The following is a 12,942-nucleotide window of genomic DNA, read 5'->3' as shown; positions in this document are numbered from 1 at the left end:
AAATTAATTCCTATAGATTAAATAAATATTTCGATATTATCCTCGAACTCCTCATAGAAATAAATTGTTTGACCTCCCCCACTATTTCATAAGGATTACAATAACCTTGTCAGGACATTATTTGCATGAATGGTTCAGAAGTTATGACCATTTTAGACTGTAGTGGTAATTCGTTTCCTGTTGTCTGCTAGCAAGTTGCCTCTACTTCGCCGCTAGAGGTGCTAGTGTCACTCCAGCTATCAAGTAGATGAACCTTCCTCTTATTAGAGCCTCGCGACTGTATATACACTGACTGACAGTGACAATGCAACACCAAGAAGGAGTGGTTCGAAAGGGATGAAAGTTGGGGAAAAAACAGAGACGGCACGGACGAATAATTGATGTTTATTTCAAACCGATATGCAGGTTACACGATGCGCACGGCATCGACTCAGTAGGATGTAGGACCACCGCGAGCGGCGATGCACGCAGAAACACGTCGAGGTACAGAGTCAATAAGAGTGCGGATGGTGTCCTGAGGGATGGTTCTCCATTCTCTGTCAACCATTTGCCACAGTTGGTCGTCCGTACGAGGCTGGGGCAGAGTTTGCAAACGGCGTCCAATGAGATCCCACACGTGTTCGATTGGTGAGAGATCCGGAGAGTACGCTGGCCACGGAAGCATCTGTACACCTCGTAAAGCCTGTTGGGAGATGCGAGCAGTGTGTAGGCGGGCATTATCCTGCTGAAACAGAGCATTGGGCAGCCCCTGAAGGTACGGGAGTGCCACCGGCCGCAGCACATGCTGCACGTAGCGGTGGGCATTTAACGTGCCTTGAATACGCACTAGAGGTGACGTGGAATCATACGCAATAGCGCCCCAAACCATGATGCCGCGTTGTCTAGCGGTAGGGCGCTCCACAGTTACTGCCGGATTTGACCTTTCTCCACGCCGACGCCACACTCGTCTGCGGTGACTATCACTGACAGAACAGAAGCGTGACTCATCGGAGAACACGACGTTCCGCCATTCCCTCATCCAAGTCGCTCTAGCCCGGCACCATGCCAGGCGTGCACGTCTATGCTGTGGCGTCAATGGTAGTCTTCTGAGCGGACGCCGGGAGTGCAGGCCTCCTTCAACCAATCGACGGGAAATTGTTCTGGTCGATATTGGAACAGCCAGGGTGTCTTGCACATGCTGAAGAATGGCGGTTGACGTGGCGTGCGGGGCTGCCAGCGCTTGGCGGCGGATGCGCCGATCCTCGCGTGCTGACGTCACTCGGGCTGCGCCTGGACCCCTCGCACGTGCCACATGTCCCTGCGCCAACCATCTTCGCCACAGGCGCTGCACCGTGGACACATCCCTATGGGTATCGGCTGCGATTTGACGAAGCGACCAACCTGCCCTTCTCAGCCCGATCACCATACCCCTCGTAAAGTCGTCTGTCTGCTGGAAATGCCTCCGTTGACGGCGGCCTGGCATTCTTAGCTATACACGTGTCCTGTGGCACACGACAACACGTTCTACAATGACTGTCGGCTGAGAAATCACGGTACGAAGTGGGCCATTCGCCAACGCCGTGTCCCATTTATCGTTCGCTACGTGCGCAGCACAGCGGCGCATTTCACATCATGAGCATACCTCAGTGACGTCAGTCTACCCTGCAATTGGCATAAAATTCTGACCACTCCTTCTTGGTGTTGCATTTGCTCTGTCAGTCAGTGTATTAGACTGTGGTACGACTTTCCGCAGCAAAGTCCATTTTATACATCTTGTTTCAAATTACGTTCGGTTCCCCGCCAGATCAGGGACCTGACGGATGGTGCTAGGTCCACTCAGCCTGGTGATAACAATTGAGGAGCTACAGTGTCTGACAGTGAGATAGTGACCTCGGTCTAGAGAGCCAAGAATAACGGCCGAGAAGAGTCGTCGTTCTCAACCGGAGCCCACGTTTGACTCCGGCCCGCAATCTGCGTCCTGACTGTTATGTTTGGGGCAGCATGGATTGTTGGGTTTTCGCAGGTCAGCCTGTGGGCACTGTATTTTAGCTTGCATTCTGGGGGCGCCGGGTTGCATGGGTTGCAATTGGGCTTTCGTTTTTCCGTGACATTGGAGTTCAACTTGGTGCCGTTTTTATGGATCGGCGTTTTATTGCTGTTTTTGGGACGAGGATTCTATAATGGTTTCGGACACAAGGTTGTGAATTGACGTTGTGATAGTTTTGATTGTTCATGTTGTCGCGTTTTTGGAGGTGCTCTAAAGTTGTTTCTTGGATGTGATGTGGTTCGGTTTTTGGACTGATGTAATTTTGATTTTGACTATTGTCTCAGGAGCATCATTTTGGGGTTGATGTTGGGGCTGGGGATGTTCTTTGTATGGGTGAGGCATGTCCCTTGGAAGAGTTAGATGTGTGAGGGTGTAGGGCGCCATTGGAGGTGATTTGTATTGAATGGATGGACGGGAGGTGCTTCTTATTATAATTGCCGTGAATAAGTGGTAGGCCTATGTTCCGAGCTGTCAGCGGAGAGATGGCGTGGAATGACATTAGTAGAAGAATACGTTCGAGTGGCGTATTTAAAAGTAGGAAAGATCACAATATGAAGATAAAGTTGGAATTCAAGACGACAAATTGGGGCAAATATTCATTTATAGGAAGGGGAGTTAGGGATTGAAATAACTTACCAAGGGAGATGTTCAATAACTTTCCAATTTCTTTGAAATCATTTAAGAAAAGGCTAGGAAAACAACAGATAGAGAATCTGCCACCTGGGCGACTGCCCTAAATGCAGATCATGATTGATTGCTTGCTTGCTTGATTGATTGATTGACTGATTGATTGATTGATTGATTGATTGATTGATTGATTGATTGATTGATTGATTGATTGATTGATTGATTGATTGATTGAAGTGACCATGCGTCATCCCGTAAAACTGCAGGCTTTCGAGTTGAGCAGTGATCGCTTAGTAAGCCAAAGGCCAATCAGGGTTTAAAAAATATGTCACGTACTTTAGGTAAGCTGTTTATAATAATTTTAGAAACCAGGCTACATTTTAAGAGTGTAAATTTTAGAAAGGACAGAGCATATAAATGGGATTTAGCTTCTTCTTTTCTTGTATTACAATTCTGCATGATGAAACTGTTTTCAAATTTTGTTTTAACAACAACGTGTCCGCCTCTGTCATGTAGTGGTTAGTGTGATTAGCTGCCATGTCCGGAGGCCCGTTTTCGATTCCCGGCTCTGCTACGAAATTTGAAAAGTGGTACGAGGGCTGGAACGGGGTCCACTGAGCCTCGGGAGGTCAACTGAGTTGAAGGATGTTTTCTGTGGTTTCCTATTTCTTCTCCAGGCAATGTCGGGTTGGTACCTAATTTAAGGCCACGGCCACTTTCTTCCCTCTTCCTTGTCTATCCCATTCCCCCACAAGGCCCCTGTTCAGCATAGCAGGTGAAACCGCTATGGCGAGGTACTGGTTCTCATATCTCAGGCTAAAAGTTGAAAACTAGAAAAGCGGCTGGAATTGATAAGATTTCTGGGGATATACTAAAAACAATGGGTTGATATATAGTGCCATATCTGAAGTACTTATTTGATTATTGTTTGGTCAGAGGAGCTATACCAGATGAAAGGAGAGTTGCTATAGTAGCCCCTGTGTATAAAGGAAAGGGTGATAGACATAAAGCTGAAAATTACAGGCCAGTAAGTTTGACATGCATTGTATGTAAGCTTTGGGAAGGCATTCTTTCTTATTATATTAGACATGTTTGTGAAACTAATAACTGGTTCGATAAAAGGCAGTTCGGTGTTAGGAAAGGTTATTCCACTGAAGCTCAACTTGTAGGATTCCAGCAAGATATAGCAGATATCTTGGATTCAGGAGGTCAAATGGACTGTATCGCGATTGACCTGTCTAAAGCATTTGATAGGGTGGATCATGGGAGACTACTGGCAAAAATTAGTGCAATTGGACTAGACAAAAGAGTGACTGAATGGGTTGCTATATTTCTAGAAAATAGATCTCAGAGAATTAGAGTAGGTGAAGCTTTATCTGACCCTGTAATAATTAAAAGCGGAATTCCTCAAGGCAGTATTGTCGGACCTTTATGTTTCCTTATATATATAAATGATATGAGAAAAGGAGTGGAATCAGAGCTAAGGCTTTTTGCGGATGATGTTATTCTCTATAGAGTAATAAATAAGTTACAAGATTGTGAGCAGCTGCAACGTGACCTCGAAAATGTTGTGAGATGGACAGCAGGCAACAGCATGTTGATAAACGGGGTTAAAAGTCGGGTTCTGAGTTGCACAAATAGGAAAAGACCTCTCAGTTTTAATTACTGCGTTGATGGGTTGAAAGTTCCTTTTGGGGATCATTGTAAGTATCTAGGTGTTATTAGAAGGAAAGATCTTCATTGGGGTAATCACATAAATGGGATTGTAAATAAAGGGTACATATCTCTGCACATGGTTATGAGGGTATTTAGGGGTTGTAGTAAGGATGTAAAGGAGAGGGCATATAAGTCTCTGGTAAGACCCCAACTAGAGTATGGTTCCAGTGTATGGGACCCTCACCAGGATTACCTGATTCAAGAACTGGAAAAAATCCAAAGAAAAGCAGCTCGATTTGTTCTGGGTGATTCCCGACAAAAGAGTAGCGTTACAAAAATGTTGCAAAGTTTGGGCTGGGAAGAATTGAGAGAAGGAAGGAGAGCTGCTCGACTAAGTGGTATGTTCCGAGCTGTCAGTGGAGAGATGGCGTGGAATGACGTCAGTAGACGAATAAATTTGAGTGTTGTCTTTAAAAGTAGGAAGAATCACAATATGAAGATAAAGTTTGAATTCAAGAGAACAAATTTATGGCAAATATTTTTTTTATAGGAAGGGGAGTTAGGGATTGGAATAACTTACCAAGGGAGACGTTCAATAAATTTCCAATTTCTTTGAAATCATTTAGGAAAAGGCTAGGAAAACAACAGATAGGGAATCTGCCACCTGGACGACTGCCCTAAATGCAGATCAGTATTGATTGATTGATTGATTGATTGATTGATTGATTGATTGATTGATTGATTGATTGATTGATTGATTGATTGATTGATTGATTGACAAATGTTTCACGCTCCAGGACACTGCCCTTGAGGCGGTGGAAGTGGTATTCCTTCGCTGAGTACGGGGGAAATCCAACGTTGGAGGGTAAAAAAAAAAAGAATGTACTAAATTTTAGAGATTTGTTTGAACGAAATCTTGTTATTTAAATACTGGAAAGGTATGACATTAGTCTGTTTCATGTTTGTATTCTGTTTAACTAAGAAAATACAATCCCATTATGCTATTTACTAACATAAATATGTAGCATTACATTAGTAGGCCTCTCTAAAGCTTAGCTTATGAAATTAAATCATAGGCTTCGGTCTACAAGTAGTCACGACTGGTTCGCGGTCCGACAGCTCTGCATTCCAACCAGTCAACCGAGCAGAGGAGGGGTGGCCACGACTCTACACTGGCTCTACGACTCTGTATTCGGAAGATGGAGAGCAGCTGGTCCCCTATCGTCGGCTTTGCTCAGAATGGTTTTCTGTGGCTTTGTATTCTCCTGCACTAAGGCGAATGCCGGGACACTTGCTAGCATATGTTATTATTATTATTATTATATATATATATTGCGAATGAGCCCATTAGGACTACGCAAAGTACTTAGAGACAGGCATTTGCCTTTCTTTGTGCCCACACTTCCTTCATTCGTTTGCTGTGTGCTTCTTTTCTCTCTTGAGACCATGTTGTTCCGGTCTTCTTCTTTGGTTTTTCCTCTTGGTCAACTTGCCACTTATGAACTTTGGTTCTGAAGATAACCCGGCTTTGGATGTCTTTAGGTGTAATTCCTGCCAGTTTGAGATCTGTTTTAATTTCGCCAATCCATTTTATTGTGTCCGTTTTAGCTTTACTTCGGTTTTCAGAAAATTCAACTATTTGCTTGGTAAGTCTATCTGGGTTCATCCTTTTTATATGTCCAAAGAATCTTAATCTGCGTTTTCTGATGTCGCTGTGAATGTTAGAAAATTGTTTGATTTCCTGTTTCCCTCTAAGGCGGTACTGTTCATCTACGAGTTTTGGGCCTAAAATTTTTCTAATGATCTTGCGTTCCTTTTTCTGAATATTTTCTAGATCAGTTTTCCTGTTCAAAATTAGTGTCTCTGATCCATAGAGGCATTCTGGTTTAATAACTGTATTATAGTGTCTTAGTTTAGCATGCTTGGAGAGACACTTTTTGTTATAGATATTTTGGGTGAGTCTATACGCAGTTTCCATTTTTTGGCATCTAACTTCATTGGCTTTTGTTTCCATTCCATTCTCCTGAATTATTTCACCGAGATATTTGAATTGCTGGACCCGTTTTATTTTGCCATATTTTGTCTCCATGAATTTAGGGGCTTCTTTGCTGCAGGTCATGTATTCAGTTTTTTCAAACGATATTTGGAGGCCGACTTTTTCCGCTGTTTCTTTCAGGAGTTCGATCTGGTTTATGGCTGTTGAAACGTCACGAGTTAAGATTGCCAGGTCGTCCGCAAATGCCAGGCAGTCTACTGCTAATTTGCCCCTACCAAGAGTGATTGGTTGGTCAATCTTGAGGGCAGACTTCTGTTTGCGCCATTCCTGTATTACCTTTTCAAGGACGCAGTTGAAGAGTAGTGGAGAGAGCCCATCTCCCTGTCTTACTCCTGTTTTGATCGGAAAAGGGTCTGAGATTTCCCCCATGAATTTAACCTTAGATTTTGTGTCTGTCAATGTCTCTTTTACAATTGCGAGTGTTTTCCGGTCTAGACCCTGTTCTTTTAATATCTGAAACAATGATTGACGATCAACTGAATCATAGGCCTTTTTGAAATCAACAAAAGTACAAACTACATTTTTGCTACAAATCCTCTGATGCCTTAGGATTAACTTTAGGTTCAAAATTTGCTCTGGACATGAACGGCCTGGTCTGAAACCTGCTTGATATTCTCCAATTTTTGGTTCTAGTTGCTGTTGGGCTCTATCGAGAAGGCACTGAGATAAAATTTTGTAGGCAACAGATACCAATGAGATTCCTCTGTAGTTATTTACATCCGTTCTGTCTCCTTTCTTATGTAAAGGATGAATTAGTGCACTTTTCCAATCTTCTGGAATTAACAACAAATACATCGCAAACGGGAAATATCCTGGTGGCAATGGTCACTTGCAGTAGTGTAATAACGAAGTAAAGTAAACATAATTACCCAACAACAACAAACAAGCAGCGGGGTACAGGAAAGCGTATCTACACGACGCTACAGATGATGACTACCGGAACAGTAGTCGAAACGTCTAGAACAGGGGTTTCCGAATGTCGGCCAGGGAAGCTACATTTTGCGGCCCGCGAGGGCTTTAATAAATGTATTTTAAGAAATTCATTTTAAGAAATTTGAAGAAAATTTACGAAAAATATTTCATAGCTCGTTCAAAAATATATTCATTTTTATATCCTGTATAGACAAAAGTCAGAACTCATTCATTCTTTAATATTATCTCCTGTTTTTTAGTATTCACTTGTGCGTAATAGATTCTTTCATTTAATAAAATTAAAATCCAAATTTCGCCGGAAAATGAGTCCTCACAAATACCAGTTCTAGATCTTAACCATTATAAAAATGGCTATGGCATCAATACCAATTCTTGAACTCCATGCCGACCTCACTGTGGCATTTTTATTCAACGTAGCATGCAGTGAATACCAAGAAATATTTTAAAAGCCATTGGTGTAAGAAGCGGTTTCATTTCTTCCTTCTTCTCTCATTGGCAGTACTGGCTGGTACACAGTGAAAATTTTCAAGGAAGTATTCCTGGAAGTACACTGTTGGGACTTTAGGCTCTTACAAGTGTGTAGCAATGTGCTCTTCACACTACTCCCTCTAAATTTTCCTCCTTCTTGTTTTGACTACATTATTAATTTTAGTTTGTCTATAGTTTTACTTTTCTTCATTTGTCAAATATTAATTCAAATGAACTGACATTGTTGGGCGCTCTTCTTCCAGATTCAATCGTCCTGGGTATAATAGCGATTATTCTTAATTTCACTCTTTTATGCGATTTTAAAATTGTTAAAATTATTAAACCTTCATTTCAATTGAACTATGCATATTGTTTTGTATACTGGTACCTCTGTTCTATTGCGGAAGTTTACGAAAATTGGCCTGTTATTATAGTGCGGCCCGCGGTCATGCTTTAGGTTTCCAATGTGGCCCTTAAGTTCTTACTAATTGGAAACCCCTGGTCTAGAAGAAATGAGAGAAGTGGACCACGGCATAATAACGGCATAATAACACAACAAGAATACAAAATAAAAGAAATCGCACGCTCAGTTGGAGATTAGCTGTCGTTGTGAATACATCGTGGTCAGTTGTATAGAATAAGAAATTTAATGATGGAAAATAAAGATTTGATTAGGATTCGGCAAAAACGTGCAAAGATAAGAGTTGTAACGAGAAAAGTGAATGATGAAAGAATAACAGAAATGAAACGAAAAAAGTCAGGGCATTACTTTTTTTTTTGCTAGTTGCTTTACGTCGCACCGACACAGATAGGTCTTATGGCGACGATGGGACAGGGAAGGGCTAGGAGTGGGAAGGAAGCGGCCGTGGCCTTAATTAAGGTACAGCCCCAGCATTTGCCTGGTGTGAAAATGGGAAACCACGGAAAACCATTTTCAGGGCTGCCGACATTGGGATTCGAACCTACTATCTCCCGAATACTGGATACTGGCCGCACTTAAGCGACTGCAGCTATCGAGCTCGGTCAGGGCATTACTATGAGAAACTGAAACAGTGAAAACAATTTTCAAATAGTAACTACTTTGAAGTTACTCATAATACTCCCGAACTCTTAAATTATGACTCTTATTCTCATATCGCAGCCCATACTACACGGAGTTATTACCATAATCCAATTCTATATTCTAATGAATTCCATATTCTAATGAATAAAATTTATTATCCACATAATATTTGTCTTGTATTTCTAATAAGAAGATCTACAAAAGCCTCAAAAACCTGTGGCCGTTACAATAATGACATCCTACCGTCAATTTTATTTATTTATTATAAGTTGTTTTACGTCGCACCGGCACATACAGGTCTTATTGCGACGGTGGGATAGGAAAGAGCTGGGAGTGGGAAGGAAGCGGCCGAAGCATTAATTCAGGTACAGTCCTAGCATTTGCTTGGTGTGAAAATGGGAAACCACTGAAAACCATCTGTAGGGAACTCGTATGTTTATGTCTGAATCTTGTACAAACTGTGTGATGATTGAGTATAAATCCTGTGGTTGAAAGGCGTTGGTAGCGCCAATAAATTTATTGTTAATGGCGTTCCTGACTGAATGAGTTGTGCCATATTTTCTACATTCTAAAATGATGTGGTTTAAATATGCGACATTGGTGGGGAGGGGGAGTGGGATTGTCATAAACACACAGGGGTGTTTACAACACTTTTATCCTATAGAGGGAGTCCTTGAGAAGGGCTCTAATATTTACATCAGAGGCAGCACGCAACAAAAGAAGGAAAAAACTCAATATTTTAGAAATTATGGTCCGCTACTACTACCATCAATGTTCACCATGTTGCAATAATTTACGGAGGATCGTACGCAACAAAACACGGAAATACATTCCCACCTAAACACAGGTCGAGCTTATGTTCTGCGTTATGGTTTAACGCTGTTACTGTACGATTCATGTTCGCCTTGGTGTGCGATATGACTACGTGACATGCGGCGTGTAAGTTATTTACGTTATGTGTTTTGACTGGGTGAGCCAGGCCTCTGTGCGGTGACCCAGGTATCTGCTCTGTGCTCTCAGATCAAGCTGCAAATGTGGTACATACGTGTTGGGGCACCGACCCATTTTCATCCTAGTATTAGTGTTAGGTGACACCTACCACGGCTCTTCCAAGAGCGATGGATTGGTTGGGGAGGGCCAACACCTTGGCCTGCCCGTTCCCCTGACATTAATCCTTTTGGAATTTTGGCTTTGGAGACATGTAAATACCATGGTGTAATATGAAGGTAAAGTTGGAAATTAAAAGAAAAATTTCGGACAAATACTGTTTTATATACCGAGCGAGATGGCCGTACGGTTAGGGGCGCACAGCTGGGAACTTGCATTCGGGAGATGGTGGGCTCGAGCACCGTTTATTTAAGGCAAAGGCCTCTTTCTTTCGACGCCTAGCCCTTTCCTCATTGTCGCCATAAGGTCTATCTGCGTCAGTGCGACGTAAAGTCAATTGTAAAAACAAATTTTAAAAGTACCGTAAATAAATAACTAAATTATAGAACGAGGAATTAGACAATGGAGTAATTTACCAAGGGAGATGTTAGATAGATTTCCAACTTCTTTGAAATCACTTAAAATAAAATCAGGTAAACAACTGATAGGGAATCTGCCACCTGGGCAACAGCTGATCAGTGGATCAGATGATTGATTGATGGATGGCGCTCACATGGAGCACATGTTGTGAGGAGCAGATCAAAGACATGGGGATCATTGATGGTAGTGGACCATAAAGCCTCATTCACAATGCAAACGTAACGTAACGTAAACTTAAAACTCAGAAGTTAGCGGCCATCTTATCTAATGGAACCATTCACAATGCGCCGACGTAAACTTAACTCCGAGTCCGTAAAATTGAGGGATTGCAAACTCCAAGCTCTTGCGGTTAATTTTGCGTTAACTTTAAGAACCAGCCAATCAGAGCAGAGGTAAACATTGTATTTTGTGCACGATATAATGACTTCTTTCGACGAAACACTTGTAATTCTCTTTCAAAACAATTTTTGGAGAAAGAATTACAAAGACGCTGTACCGAAAAATTATAGGTGGAAATAAATATCCTGTAGCAATGAAATCTGACGGTAAATGGCGGGAGACAAGCTCGCAGCGCTTGCGAACGGACGAGAGACAATCCCTGTCATAAATAAAACAGTGTCCCTGTATATTTCTTAACATTATACGGACTACTAGTTTACGAGGACGATATCATCCAAACAAATAGATCCAAACATCTCATCGGGGTGTGATACATAGGGGCATAGATGTCGGCAAAGGAGACCTTATATTTCTTTTTTATTAGAAAAGAGGAAGTAAATCGTAAGAAAGGCAAACGGTTCAAGTTTCATCGACATGTCCAAAACGAACTGATGAGGCTCATTTCTTACATTAGATTACCGAAATCGCACTGAGGTAACCTCCTTTGATTCAAGGGATGAACCCATTTTCTGCACCGTTGTTTAGATCGACTTTTCCCAGGAGCAAAGCAATAGATGTTTGAAGTAATATGAATTCCGCTACCACGTTGTTTGATTCCATCGAGGTATTGAAATATAATACTGCGAGATAGTCCAAAACCCGACTTCCGTGCTAAATAACATGGCAGTGTTTTGATTGGCTGCTGTGTACTCTTTACGTTAATGTAATGTTCCTCCATTGTGAATACCACAAATTTTACGGTTACGTTTGCATTTTGAATGGGGCCTAACTCCGAAGATAATGGGCCGATTGCAGGAACGATGACTAGTTTTAAGCCTTAAACAACGTCTACCTATACAACGTCTAAATTGATCACGATCTTCAATTGCATAAACAATGTTCAGCTGGTGTTTAACTAGACATCGTTTAAAGTTTCAATATTTGTTAAAAAATGGAGATAGACGTATCTTTCGTGCAACTCTTTGCTTGTCGCAACCAATGAAATTCGTCCGTGCGCGTGCCGAACGCCACTCAGCTGTTCGTCTTCCTACACATTACTGAAATATGGCTAAGCATGAGCATGACTTGCCCTCAGATAAGAATATCGCTTTCGGTGGAAATTAAATCTCATAATACTTTGTATTATCGACACGCCACCGTACGGGGAAGTGTCGCTTTGATTATAGCGTTGTTACGGTGAGTGTAATCTACTCGTAAATTGCTTCGACGAAGGAAAGATTAAAAGATAGTAATGTGTAACCGAACGTGTTGTGCGGGCCATAAAGGTATAGCTCGCATTCTGGAGATCTTAGTTTCCCTATTTCTACACCAGGCAAATACTAGGGCTGTTATGATGACCACAGCTGTTCTTCCCCAGTCCTCCTCTTTAAACAATAATGAGCACCATCACCACCACCACCACCACCACTTGCCTTTTCCTATCTCATAGTTGCCGAAAACTTACGTGAATTAGCGCGTCGATTATACAGTATGTATATATATAAACCACATACAACCTACTATTTTAGTTTTCACTATTACGTGTGCTTACTTGGCAGTGAATATAAGTGAATTCCCTCCCGGTTGATGTACAGAGTGGCCCACTTAAACCTTTCACCGCAGATATATCTGGAACAACAAGAGATATTGAAAAATGACTTTCACGGGCATGAAGGCACGGAAGGGGCTAATTAAAGTAAATACTATGAGCCAGTCAAAAACGTAGGAAAATAGTATTTTCAACATCAACTTATGTTTTTTTTAATAGACACCCTGTATTATTTCATACCCAATCGTTAACATGAAAAATCACATAATTAATGGCGTTTATTTCATCACAATAGATCAATTACATCCCGAGATATTGCAACGTGAAGTTGACGCTTGAGATAAACAAAACGCGCGGCAGTTGCACATCCCCAGAGTCAAGCGCGAACCTCACGTTCCTCTTACTCGCGATATGATTGCCGTACTACAATGCGACAGGCACTGTACTTAATGTTATTTGCACTGTTATCAAGAGGGATGAAAATAAGAGAAGGGTTTCCTGCCACAGCAAAAGGATATGTAAATAACGGTTTCTCTCTTGCGTGTTTTATTTACCCACACAGTACAGTGCAGTACTCTGTCTTGCACTACTTCAGAATGTACATAATTCGTACAGCAAAGTTACTGTAACGAAATTCTCTTATTATCATCCCTCTTAAT

At 41.8% G+C, this 12,942-nt stretch overlaps 1 protein-coding gene across 1 annotated transcript in view; it reads right to left on the bottom strand.

Annotated features, from left to right (window-relative positions):
- The window catches only part of LOC136882247 (sphingomyelin phosphodiesterase), a 106,702-nt gene extending 94,377 nt beyond the window's left edge, over window positions 1-12,325 (bottom strand). Inside the window, exon 1 of the mRNA XM_067154800.2 lies at window positions 12,287-12,325. The gene's annotated coding sequence lies outside the window, so the exon portion shown is untranslated. The remainder of the gene's footprint in view (window positions 1-12,286) is intronic.
- Window positions 12,326-12,942: the final 617 nt, after the last annotated feature.

Source organism: Anabrus simplex, chromosome 10 (genome assembly GCF_040414725.1).
Source record: "Anabrus simplex isolate iqAnaSimp1 chromosome 10, ASM4041472v1, whole genome shotgun sequence".
Lineage (NCBI taxonomy): Eukaryota > Metazoa > Arthropoda > Insecta > Orthoptera > Tettigoniidae > Anabrus > Anabrus simplex.
The sequence above is the reverse complement of the archived record's forward strand: the minus strand, read 5'-3'. Positions and strand labels throughout refer to the sequence as shown.